Raw genomic sequence first — 10,692 nt, forward strand, 5'->3', positions numbered from 1 at the left:
CCCCGCAGCATCCTCTTAGTCCCGCATGTGCCCCGCCACACCCTTCTGCACCACACACTACCCCATAGGCCATGCCCTGGTGCCCGCAGGAACTATAGACCATGGGCAGCCAGTCTTCCAGCTGCTGGCAGAGGTGGGGGTAGGGAAAGTGGGAAAGGGGTGGGTGCGTGGCCCTCATGTGAGGTCCGTCTCTCCACCTGGCCAGGGTGGCTTTACCCCTTCCCTGATCTGGGGCTCCAAGGCCCCTCACAGCGTTTCCAGGCAGCCCTGGGCCCCTCTTCCCACCCCTGGGTCCCCTTTGCCGCACAGCTTCCCGTACAGCCGTTACTCAGGGGACGCCCTCTCTGTAGGGCACATCTGGGACCTCATGCCCCCTCCTCCCAACCTGCATGAAGACCTTTGGGGAGGGCCAGGTTGCAGCCTCCTCCTCCAGCCGGAGGCCCCACGCTTGACCTGTTTCCTGTGCATCATGGCTTCTGGCCGTTCCTCCATCCCCTTGGCTGCCTCTCCCCCACCACAGTGGCCCGTTGACTCGGCACCAACAGCAACTTCAATGCTCTTCAGAGCCAGGAGGACATGAGGGGGGTGTCAGGCAATCTTCAGGGAGAGAATGGACCCCTAGGAATTAGGGAAAGGGTCTCACCTCTAGGGTCGGGGTGGATCGTGCGGAAGGCAGCAGGGAGGCTGAAGCTGATGGCTGCCCCAGGCTGAGTAAAGGACAGCCTGGGTCGTGGAGAGGGGCTGGAGCGCCCTCCTTCTCCCTGTGTTTGGCATAAGTGGGTTCCCCTGGAATGCAGATACTGAAGATGAGGGGCAGGCACTGGGGACGGGTTCGCTGCCACAGCGGGGGCGGCCTGCCTGCTGGGGGAGGCCCGGAGAAGGCAGAAGGGCAGGCCCCCAGGCTCTGTGTGGGAAGAAGTCAGTGGAGAGGAAGCACGCTGAGTGGCAGGGAGAGTGAGGGAGCTGGATTATGGGGGTCCCCGGGGCCAGGAGGCTTCTTTTTAGGAAGCGCTGTTTGACCTCCCAGGCATGTCATTGTTTGGGAAGGGCCTTTGGAGGTGTGGCTGGATGCTGGCCTCCGAGTTGGGTGAGGCTCAGTGGCGGACAGCTGTCAGTGGACTCGGCGTGGGTTGAGGAGGGCTGCTGCCCCAAGGAGAGGGGTCACGTCTGAATAGGGAGCTGAGGTCCTCACGGAGGGTGCGGGCAGGGATGGGGTCTCCACCGTGCCCTCGACCCTCGGCCCCCACCCCTCTGATTCTCTGCGCACGGGGCTCCTCCCCAGCAGGCCTGGGGTTTCTAAGCGGAGGCTGCTGCCCGCGCGGGGGGGCACCGGAGAGCCCTTCTGTCTTCCTCCCTCCCCGGTCTCATCAGATCCATGCTCCGATAACTTTTTATTGGTTTGTTTTCACTTGTTTTTAGTAGACATTGTTTTTAGAGCATTTTCGGGTTTACAGAAAAATTGCACACAAAGTACCAGGAAATTCTAGTGTCTCCCCACCCGCTTCCCTACTGTTAACAGCCTGCGCTGGCTGGTCTCTTTGTTACAATCGATGGGCCGAAACTGAGACATTGTTACTGACTGAGGTCTACCATTGACCTTGGGATTCACTCTTACGTTGGATGTTCTGTGAGTTTAGAGGAAAGTATAAGGACATGAATCCACTATCATGGGCTCATGCGGAGCAGTTTCATGGCCGTAATCCCCTGTGCTCCTCCTGCTCACCACCCTCAGCCCCCAGCAACCACTGATCCCTCTGCTTCCGCCATCGCCATCGCCTGTCCTTTCCCGGAAGGTCGCATGGTTGGGATCTCCCAGGGCCTTGCCTTTTCTCTTGGGTTTCTTTCACTCAGTAAGATCCGATTAAGGCTCCTCCATGTCTTTTCATGGCTCGACAGCACATTTCTTTTTAGTACTGATGATACTTCCTTGTGTGGGTGGGTCACCATTCGTCCGTCCACCTGCCGAAGGCCCGCTTTGCTCCTTCCAGGTTCTGCCAATTCCGAGTAAAGCTGCTCCAGACAGCTGTGTGCAGCCATTTGGGTGGACAGGAATTTTCGACTCCTTTGGAGACACACTAAGGAACACCCCTGCTAGATCGTATGGAAGAGTGCGTTTAGTTTTGCAAGGAAATGCCCAGCTGGCTTCCAGAGGTGCTGCCCTGTCCCGCGTCCCCACCGGTGCTGAGAGCGCATTCCCGCTGCTCCTTATTCCTACCAGCATTTCGTGGTGTCAGCGTTTTGGATGTTGGCTGTAGTGACAGGCGTGCAGGAATGTACTTCTATTATCTTCGCATGTGTGTTCATTGGCCAACATCTGACACCCCCACCTGCCCCCCCCCGCCATGTGCTGGTGCCAGGGAAGCCTCAGGAGTGATGGGAGCTGGCCCAGGGGAGGCGGAGCCCCCCCGTGGTTAGATAAGGAGTGGGGCCAGGCAGGAGCCACCCTGTGAGGCCGGCTTATATGCTGAGCCTCCCAGGCCAGGCTGGGGAGCTGGGGGTCCTTTCAGACAGCAGTGGGAGACCCTGGGCAGGAGGGAAAGGACGAGGTGAGCTTGGAGGTGACCTCAGGCTACAGACCAAGAGGGGAGGAGGTCGCAGAGAGGCCTCTGCGTGTGCACTCACTCATTCACACACTCATTTATTTATTGTACCCATATTGTCCGGGAACCTACCAGGAGTTGGTGACACAGCACTGCACAAAAGCAATAAAGTCGTTGTCTTTGTGGTCATGTCCCCCAAGTGAGGCAAAGGGCACCCAAGTAAACCAGCGAGATACATCAGATGCTCTTGGGAGATGCGTGCGGGGAAGAGTAGCAGGAGGTGGGAGGGGGCAGCATGTGCAAAGGCCCGGTGGTGGCACATGGAAGCCCTTGGCCCTCAGAGCCCCCTCATCACCTGAGTGAAGGCCACCTCATTCCTTGCCACCCCATTTTCATGGAAGGACTCCCCTGAGGATAGGAACTGTGGGTGGGAATGGGCTTGAGAAGGTTTCTGGAGGGAGGGTGGGGTTCCCTCCCCAGGAGTCCCCACACCTGCTCCGTGCCTGTGTCAGGGAGACCATCACCCCCAAAAGCATCGTTGGATCCCTGTAACCCCTTCTCTCATCTCTCCCTCCGCCTCTCCCCATGCCCCATCAAGCAACCAATGACCTGGTTAGCTTGCATTTTCTGGAGTTTTCTATAAATGGAAGCATGTAGCTTGTCCTCTTCCCTGTCTGGTTTCTTTCTCCCAGCATCACTATTTTGGGACTCATCCATGCCTTTGCACGCCTCAGCCCTGCATTCCTTCTGACCTCCATGGTATGGACGGGCCCCGATTCATTTACGCATTCATCTGCTGATGGGCATCTGGGCTGTTTCCAGTTTTTGACGATTAAAAATAAAGCTGCCATTTACATTCATGTGAAAGTCTTTGTGAGGACAAACATTTCCTTTTCTCGTGGGGAAATGCCTGGATGTAATGACCACATCACATGGCAGGTGTATGTGTAACTTTCTGAGAAAACAGATACTGCCGAGGGTATGGTTCAACGTTTCCACCAGTGATGTGAGGCCCTTCCCCATTCTGCCCAGCATTTGTTATGTTTAAAGGGTTTTACAATTTCAGCCATTCTTATGGAGTGGTATCCTGTGATGTTATCTTGCATTCCCACAGTGACAGAGCTGTGCCTCTAGTCACGGCCTCCTGGCCATTCATCTGTCTTGTTTCGTGAGCTGCCCGTTCTGATCTTTGGCCCATTTTTAAAAGCTGGGTTATCTGCTTTCTTATTATTGAGTTGTGAGGGTTCTTTCTGTTTTCTGGATCAGCCCTTTATGAAACGTGTTTTGCTAAGGTTTTCTCCCAGCTGGTGTCCTAGGTTTTCCTTCTCTTCACAGTGAAATACAATAAAATTTGAAGAGCAAATTTTAAACATTTTTGATGAACTTCAGCCAGTCTTTCTTGGTGCGGCGGGGGATTGGGTTTGGTATTATATCTGGGAAATCTTTGCCGATCCACATTCATTAAGATTTTCCCTATGTTTTTATAGTTATTTAGGTCTACACTCCATTTTGAGTTAATTTTGTATTCAAATAACCCTCCTGTTCCTCCTCTTTCTTCCTTCTTGTAGGTGGATATCCACCTATTTTAGCATGATTTATTGGGAGAGCTATTATTTCTGCATATGTATGGGTCTATTTTATTTTCCCAATCTATTTGAAGATCTTTACACCAATAGTACCGTTTTGGTTACTCTAGACTGATCCTAATTCTCAGAATGTTAGCCCGATTTCATGCTTTTTCAGGGTTGGTTTGGTTAGTGTGGGTCCTTTGCATTTCCATATGAATTGTAGAAAAGCCTTATAAATTTCTGCATAAAAAACCTGCTGGGCTTTGGCTGGGACTGCATTAGATCCACGGGGTAAACTTAAGGAGACCTGGCGTCTTAACAGTGTTGAACCCGCCTCCGGTCCGTGGAGACCACTCATCCCTGTCTTCATCCAGGTCTTTAACTTCTCAGCACCGTTTCGTAGTTTCAAGATGTAGCTCTTCCATACCCTATGTCTCATTTCCCCCTATTTCTTGATACTACTAGAAAGCGGTGTTTTTTAAATGTCAGTGTCTGATCACTCATTGCTATTTGTCAGAAGTATAACTGACTTTGTAGGGTGACCTTGTGCCCCGAAACCTTGATAAACTCCCTTGTTAGTTCTTGTAGCTTTTCCTGTAGATTCCACTGGACTAGATGATCCAGTTGTCTGTGAAGAAAGCAGTTTTCCTTTCTCCTCTACAGTTTGTGTGACTTTTTCTTGCCAAATTGCACCGGCAAGAACCTCCGATACAATGGGAAAAGGAAGGGGTGAGTAGATCCTTGTCTGCCCCTGCCTTTAGCAAGAAAACTTTGTCTTTCACCATTTGATGGCGGGCATTAGGTTGAGGGAGTGCCCTCTATTCCTGGTTCGCTAAGAAATTCTCTCTCTCTCTCTCTTTAAAATCAGGAATGGATGTGGAATTTTGTCCAATGTTTCCTCTGCACCTATTGGGATGGCCTTACAACTTTTCTTTTTTAGTTTGTTAAAATAATGGTGAATTACTCTGATTGATTTTCGAACGTTATACAAACCCGACCCTCCTAGGATAAACCACACTTGGTATATAATCCATTTCATACATTGCTGATTTCCACCTGCTGAAATTTTGTTTTTGCATTGGTGTTGGTGGGGGATAGCTGTCTGTAGTTTTCTTGTATTGTCTTTGGTTTTAGTATCAGGAGAATGCCGGCATCATAGAATGAGTTGGAAAATCTTCCTTCCTCCTCAATTTTTTTTTAAAGAACTTGTACGTAACTGCTATTGTTCCTTCCTTAAATGTTTGGTAGAATCCAAGAGCAAAGCCAACTTTCCTTGTGGGAAAGGCTTTAGCTGCACTTTCAATTCTTTAATCCGTGCCAGGCTCCTTGGGTCGTCTGCTTCTTCTTGAGTCAGATTTGATCTCAAGAAACGTGTCCACGTCCTCTAACCTATCAGATTGATAGACGTGAAGTTGCTCATAATATTTCCTTGTTATTCTTTTATCTTTTAACATCTGTTCAAACTGTAGTGATGTCACCTTCCCCACTCCTGATTTTGATACTTCCCGTTCTCTCTCTCTCGTTCCTAATTAAATTGATTGGTTTTGTCAATTTTTATAGATGTTCTCAAAAAACCAAGTTTTGATTTGATCTTTAAAGAGTTCTTTCTATTTTTTTCTGTTTTCTATTTCATTGACTTTCATTTGATCTCTGTTATTTCCTTTCTGATGCTTACTTTGGGTTTCATTTGCATTTATTTTTCAACTTTCCTGGAGGTGGGGGCTGAGGTCATTGACTCGAGACCTTTCTTACTTTCTATGACAGTCATGTGGTGGTATAAATATGGCCCTCAGGACTGCTTTAATGGCATTCCATGAGTTCCCTTAAGCTGCATTTTCATTTTCATTCAGTTGACAACACTTCCTAATTGCCTTTTTTATTTTCCTTTGACTCATGAATTATGTAGTAGTGTGTTATTTAGATTCCAAACATTTGAGAATTTTCCAAGGATCTTTCTGTTATTAATTTCTAGCTTAATGCCACTATGTCCAAAGAATATAATTTATGTGACTTGAATCCTTCTCAACTAATTAAGTTCTGTTTTATGGCCCAGAACGTAGTCTGCACTGGTCAATGATGTGTATTTGAGAGGAGCGTTCTATAAATGTCAAGCAAGTCAAGTTGGTTGGTAGTATTGTTCAAGTCTTCTATGTCCTTGCTGATTTTGTGCTTGCTTGTCTTATTAATTATCTAGAGAGGGTGTTGAAATCTTTGACCAAGATCAAGGATTTGTCCACCTCCTTTCGGTTCTCTTGGTTGTGGCTTCATGTAACTCTGTCATTCCTTATAACCAGTTGGTGTGTTTGTTTGTTAAAACGAGTTTCTTCCAACTGAGGGCTGCTGGAGGGGGTTGTGGAGGGGGGCTGGGGTAACTGGGGGGTGGGCATTAAGGAGGGCACGTGATGGAATAAGCACCGGGTAGGATATGCAACTGATGCATCACTGACCTCCATCTTTGAAACGAACAACACACTAGATGCTAATTGATTGAATTAAAATAAAACTGAAATAAAATAAAATGCATTTCTTGTAGGTAGCACAGAGTGAGGTCTTGCTTTTTAAATCCATTCTGACCATCTCTGCCTCCTAGTTGAGCTTATGCCTAACGTACCCTTGGCACCCTGGTGTGGTTGGCCGTGAGTCGATCATCTTGTCATTCCCTTTCCACTTGCCTCGCCCATTCTTTCTCCTCCTTTCCTCCTCTTCTGCCTTCTTCTGGGTTCATCAAGTCTGATTTCTTCCCTTTTATCTCTTCCGTTGGCTTGTGAGCTGGAACTACTCATTTTATGTTAGTGGTTGCTTTAGGGGTTTAAGTTTACAGTGTTAACTTATCACAGTTGGTTTTGATGGATTTTCTCCTCCTCGTCGGTCACGTTCTCCTATGTCTTTGCCTGTTTGATCATTTTTGATCAGATGCCAGACATGATGAATTTTTCCTTGGTGGGAGTGGGGTATTTTTATGCTTCTACCAGTCTTCTAGAGCTTTGTTCAGGGGCAGTTAAATTACCCAGGCACAGTTTGGTCCTTTCCGGTCTTCTCTTTCTGATTTGTAAGGTAGGTCTGGAGCAAGGGCTCCATTATTTATCTAGGGTTAATTATTCCTTTTACTGAGACAAGACATTTCTGAGTTCCCAATGCCTCATGAATTATTCACTTTTCCAGTCCGTTTGCTGGGCACAGACCCTTTTCCCACCCCTGTGTGAGCAGGAGGCATAGGCCTCTCCAATCCTTTCCAGTGGCTCTCTTCTTAGCCTCGGACAGTTTCTGTCCAGACCTGTGCCTGCACCTTGCTGAATGCTGGAGGACACCTCTGCATGTCTCCAGCGCTCTCTTCTTGGGCACTCCCTAGGTCCTCCTTCCTGCACCGAGGGCTGGAAACTCTCTCAAGAAAGCAAGCTGGGCAATCGTAGGACCCAACCTGACTGCTTCCCATCTCCCTGGGAACACTGGTATTCACTGCCTAATGTCCACACTCTTGAAAAACATTTTTTTGTTTTCCTTTTTGGGTTGTTTCAGACAGGAGGAAAGATTTGGCTCCTGTTACTCCATCCTGGCTAGAACTGGGTGTCTGCCTTTTGATAAACACTTCTTGATATATAGAAACTCAACATTTCCAAGTAATGAAACTTACCGAGCTTTTCCTTGACTTCTCTGATGCTTCCATTGCTTGTGAGCTTAGAAAAATTTCCCCAGATCGACATGCACCTAACATTTCTCACTAGTTCTAGTTTTAATAATTTTTTTCATACCGAACTCTCTCATTCTCCTGACATGTATTTTGGTATTTGGCATGGAGTGAAAGTCTCATTGCCTTGTCTTCTTCACACGCACGTCTGATTCTCTCAACCTCCTTCATTCAGTATCCTACCAGCCCACTTGCACCGATGGGGTGCTTTCTGAAGCTTACGCGTACGTGCTATTGTGCTGATACATACTGTAGGATTGGAAGAAATTTTACAGCCATCAAGAGCAGAGCATGTGGAGTTGTCATTCACCATCTATGGTTGAGTAGACGCTTCATGGCTGCGTGACCTTGGGACTTGTTGTAACCCATCAGAGCTTCGGTTGGCTCCTCTGGAGAGGGCAAGTGACAAGAATATTTGCCTCTTTGGTCTACTACGAACATTGCATGAGGCAAAGCAAGAGCAGTTTTGTCGGACCCTGGGTCTGCAAGGAGCTCTCAGCGCATATCAACCGTAATACCTTCACTTGAGAAATCTGCTCTTAATTTTCAGAAATTTTTCTTAGCTATCCCTGGCTATTTTTCCTCCTCTATGAATTTGAGATTCATCCTGCCAATGACCTCCCCACTCCCTGGCTCACCCTCCTCTCCCAAGTAAATCCTGTTCGAATTTTGGTTGAAAAACCTGGCAAACCTATACATCGATTTGGGAAAGAACTGATTTTTTATAAACTTCCTCAAGAACAAGTTGTGTTTTTCTCTCTCTGTCTCTCGTGTTTTTTTCAAAGTTCATTTTTATGTTTCTCATTAAACTTTGTCCTTCTCTTCCTACAGACCCTGGACATTCCTAAGAGGGTTATTGCTGAGTATTTTATGCTCTTTGTTTGGTTTGGTTGTGCTTGAGAACTGTGTTTTTGTTCTAGTTTATCTTCTTGCTGGTCGTTGCTACAAAATAATAAAAAATGTCTATTTAAAATATGTATTTTGCATCTGGCTACTTTCCTGAGTTTTCTCATTTATTCTGAAAGCTCTTCCGTTGACTCTCTCGGGGCTCCGAGGAATGTGGTAGTTCGGTTTCCTCCTTTCCAGAAGTTATACATCTTATCTCCGTTTAACATCTCTCTCATTGTCTTCAGTTTCCAGCCCAGGGTTGAAGACTAATGGTAAAAGCAGGCATCCTCGTTTGGGTCCTGTCTTGGACTGAAATGCCTTCGTGTTCCACCACCAAACGTAGATAAAGGAAGTGCTTATTTATAATTTCTATAGTTTCTCGAGCCTTTGTTTTGTTCTCAGAAATAAAGATTGAGTTTTGGCAAGTGCCCTGCCCCCGATGTTGAACAATTATGAACTATTTCAGATGCACCAGAAGGTATAAGTAAACATAGGAAGAACCTGCGTTTCCCTGCCCACCGCTTGGCTGAGAAGTAAGCATGATGTGCCCTGTCTCAGGGCTCTGGGTCACCCCTTCACAATAAGATCCCCTTCCCCTGCTGGAGGGGACTCTGCATCTGCCACGTGTGCTCCCCACAGCGAGGCACGGATAATTTCTCTTCATATTTTTAAATATGTTGTGTAAGCAAGTTTTTCCTTCTGCCGCTTACTTGTGCCGTGCTTTCAAAGCTTGGCCAGGGCTTGCGTGGAGCAGTAGGTCCTGTCCATCTGCGCCTCTGCCAGGATTTACCAGGCTGTTGCACCCCGGGGGAAGGCTTGAACTCTCTGGGATCGCCCCCAGCGACCTGCGCCAGGAGCGGGACTGGCACGCCCCGAGGAGTGGAGCAGGTGGGGCAAGCTGCCCCCGCGCGCCTTCTGCTGAGCGCCGGAGCCCACCGCGGGGCCAGTGCTGGCTGCGTTCAGACCCGGTTCCGGTGCACCTGCTCCCACCCCCCAGCCCCCGAGCCCCGCGGGAGGCCTGCGACAAGTCTCAGAGCATCGACCTCTGCCTCCATGACCGTGTGTCCACCGTCATGCCACCGACACATGGGTGGCAAAGTGTCCTCTGTCGCGTGGGGCTTTGGAAGTGGCGTGTGATCAAGGTTGACGCATTGTCTTTAATTTTCGTGCCCTTTCCTTCTTTTTTAATTTTCTTTTTTGGGGGTGGGGGGCTTTCAGGTCAGGGATGGTTTCGAAGAGTCTGAGCCAGATGTCTTGAAGGGGGGTCCCACAGCCAGATTTGTTGGGCGGTTTCTTCATGAATCAAATCGGGTTGAACTTCAGGCTGTCTCCGAGGTGGGGGGGTCTGCAGCGTGACCCCTTGCCGGGGGCTCCTGCCTGGCTAGCGTGCTGTCAGCTGCTTCTCCGTTTTCAAGGTGAGTCGTCGGCAGGGGTGCTCCGTTCACTGCCTGGAGAGGGGACTGGGGCGCCCTTCAGGGCCGCGCGGCATTTCCCTGCCCGTCCTGACCCTCGCCTCCCGCCTCCCTTGACTGGGCACCTGGGGCCGCGAAGGGGAGCCTTTCCAGCCCCAGCCTCTCTCATCTGCACACACAGCCGGCGTGCTCCCAGAAGCATGAGCCCCTCCTTCCCCTAACCCACCTCTGTCCTTTGCCCCCCTCGTGTGCTTCGTGGCCGTGTAAACGTGGTCTCCCACTTCCCATACATTCCCTGACCATCCGGGCTCTTCTCTGTGAACTCCGTACCCCCTTTGCCCATTTTTCTCAACGGCTTGCCTTTCACCTAAGGGTGCCCCGAAGTTCCTTCTATACATCCGACCCGGCCAACCCTGGCCTGCATCCGGGATGTGCTACAGATTCCCACTCCCAACACCTGGCTTGCGGTCCACTGGGCTCACGGCATCTTTTGGCATAGATGTGGGAAGAGACAGCAGGAAGAGACAGACAGAGTCCCTTGTCTGGAGCCCACGCCAGGCAGCTGAGCCCCCCGTCTGCCCCTCTCCCTGTGCGGCCTC

Source organism: Mustela nivalis (genome assembly GCF_964662115.1).
Source record: "Mustela nivalis genome assembly, chromosome: 9".
NCBI classification, from domain to species: domain Eukaryota; kingdom Metazoa; phylum Chordata; class Mammalia; order Carnivora; family Mustelidae; genus Mustela; species Mustela nivalis.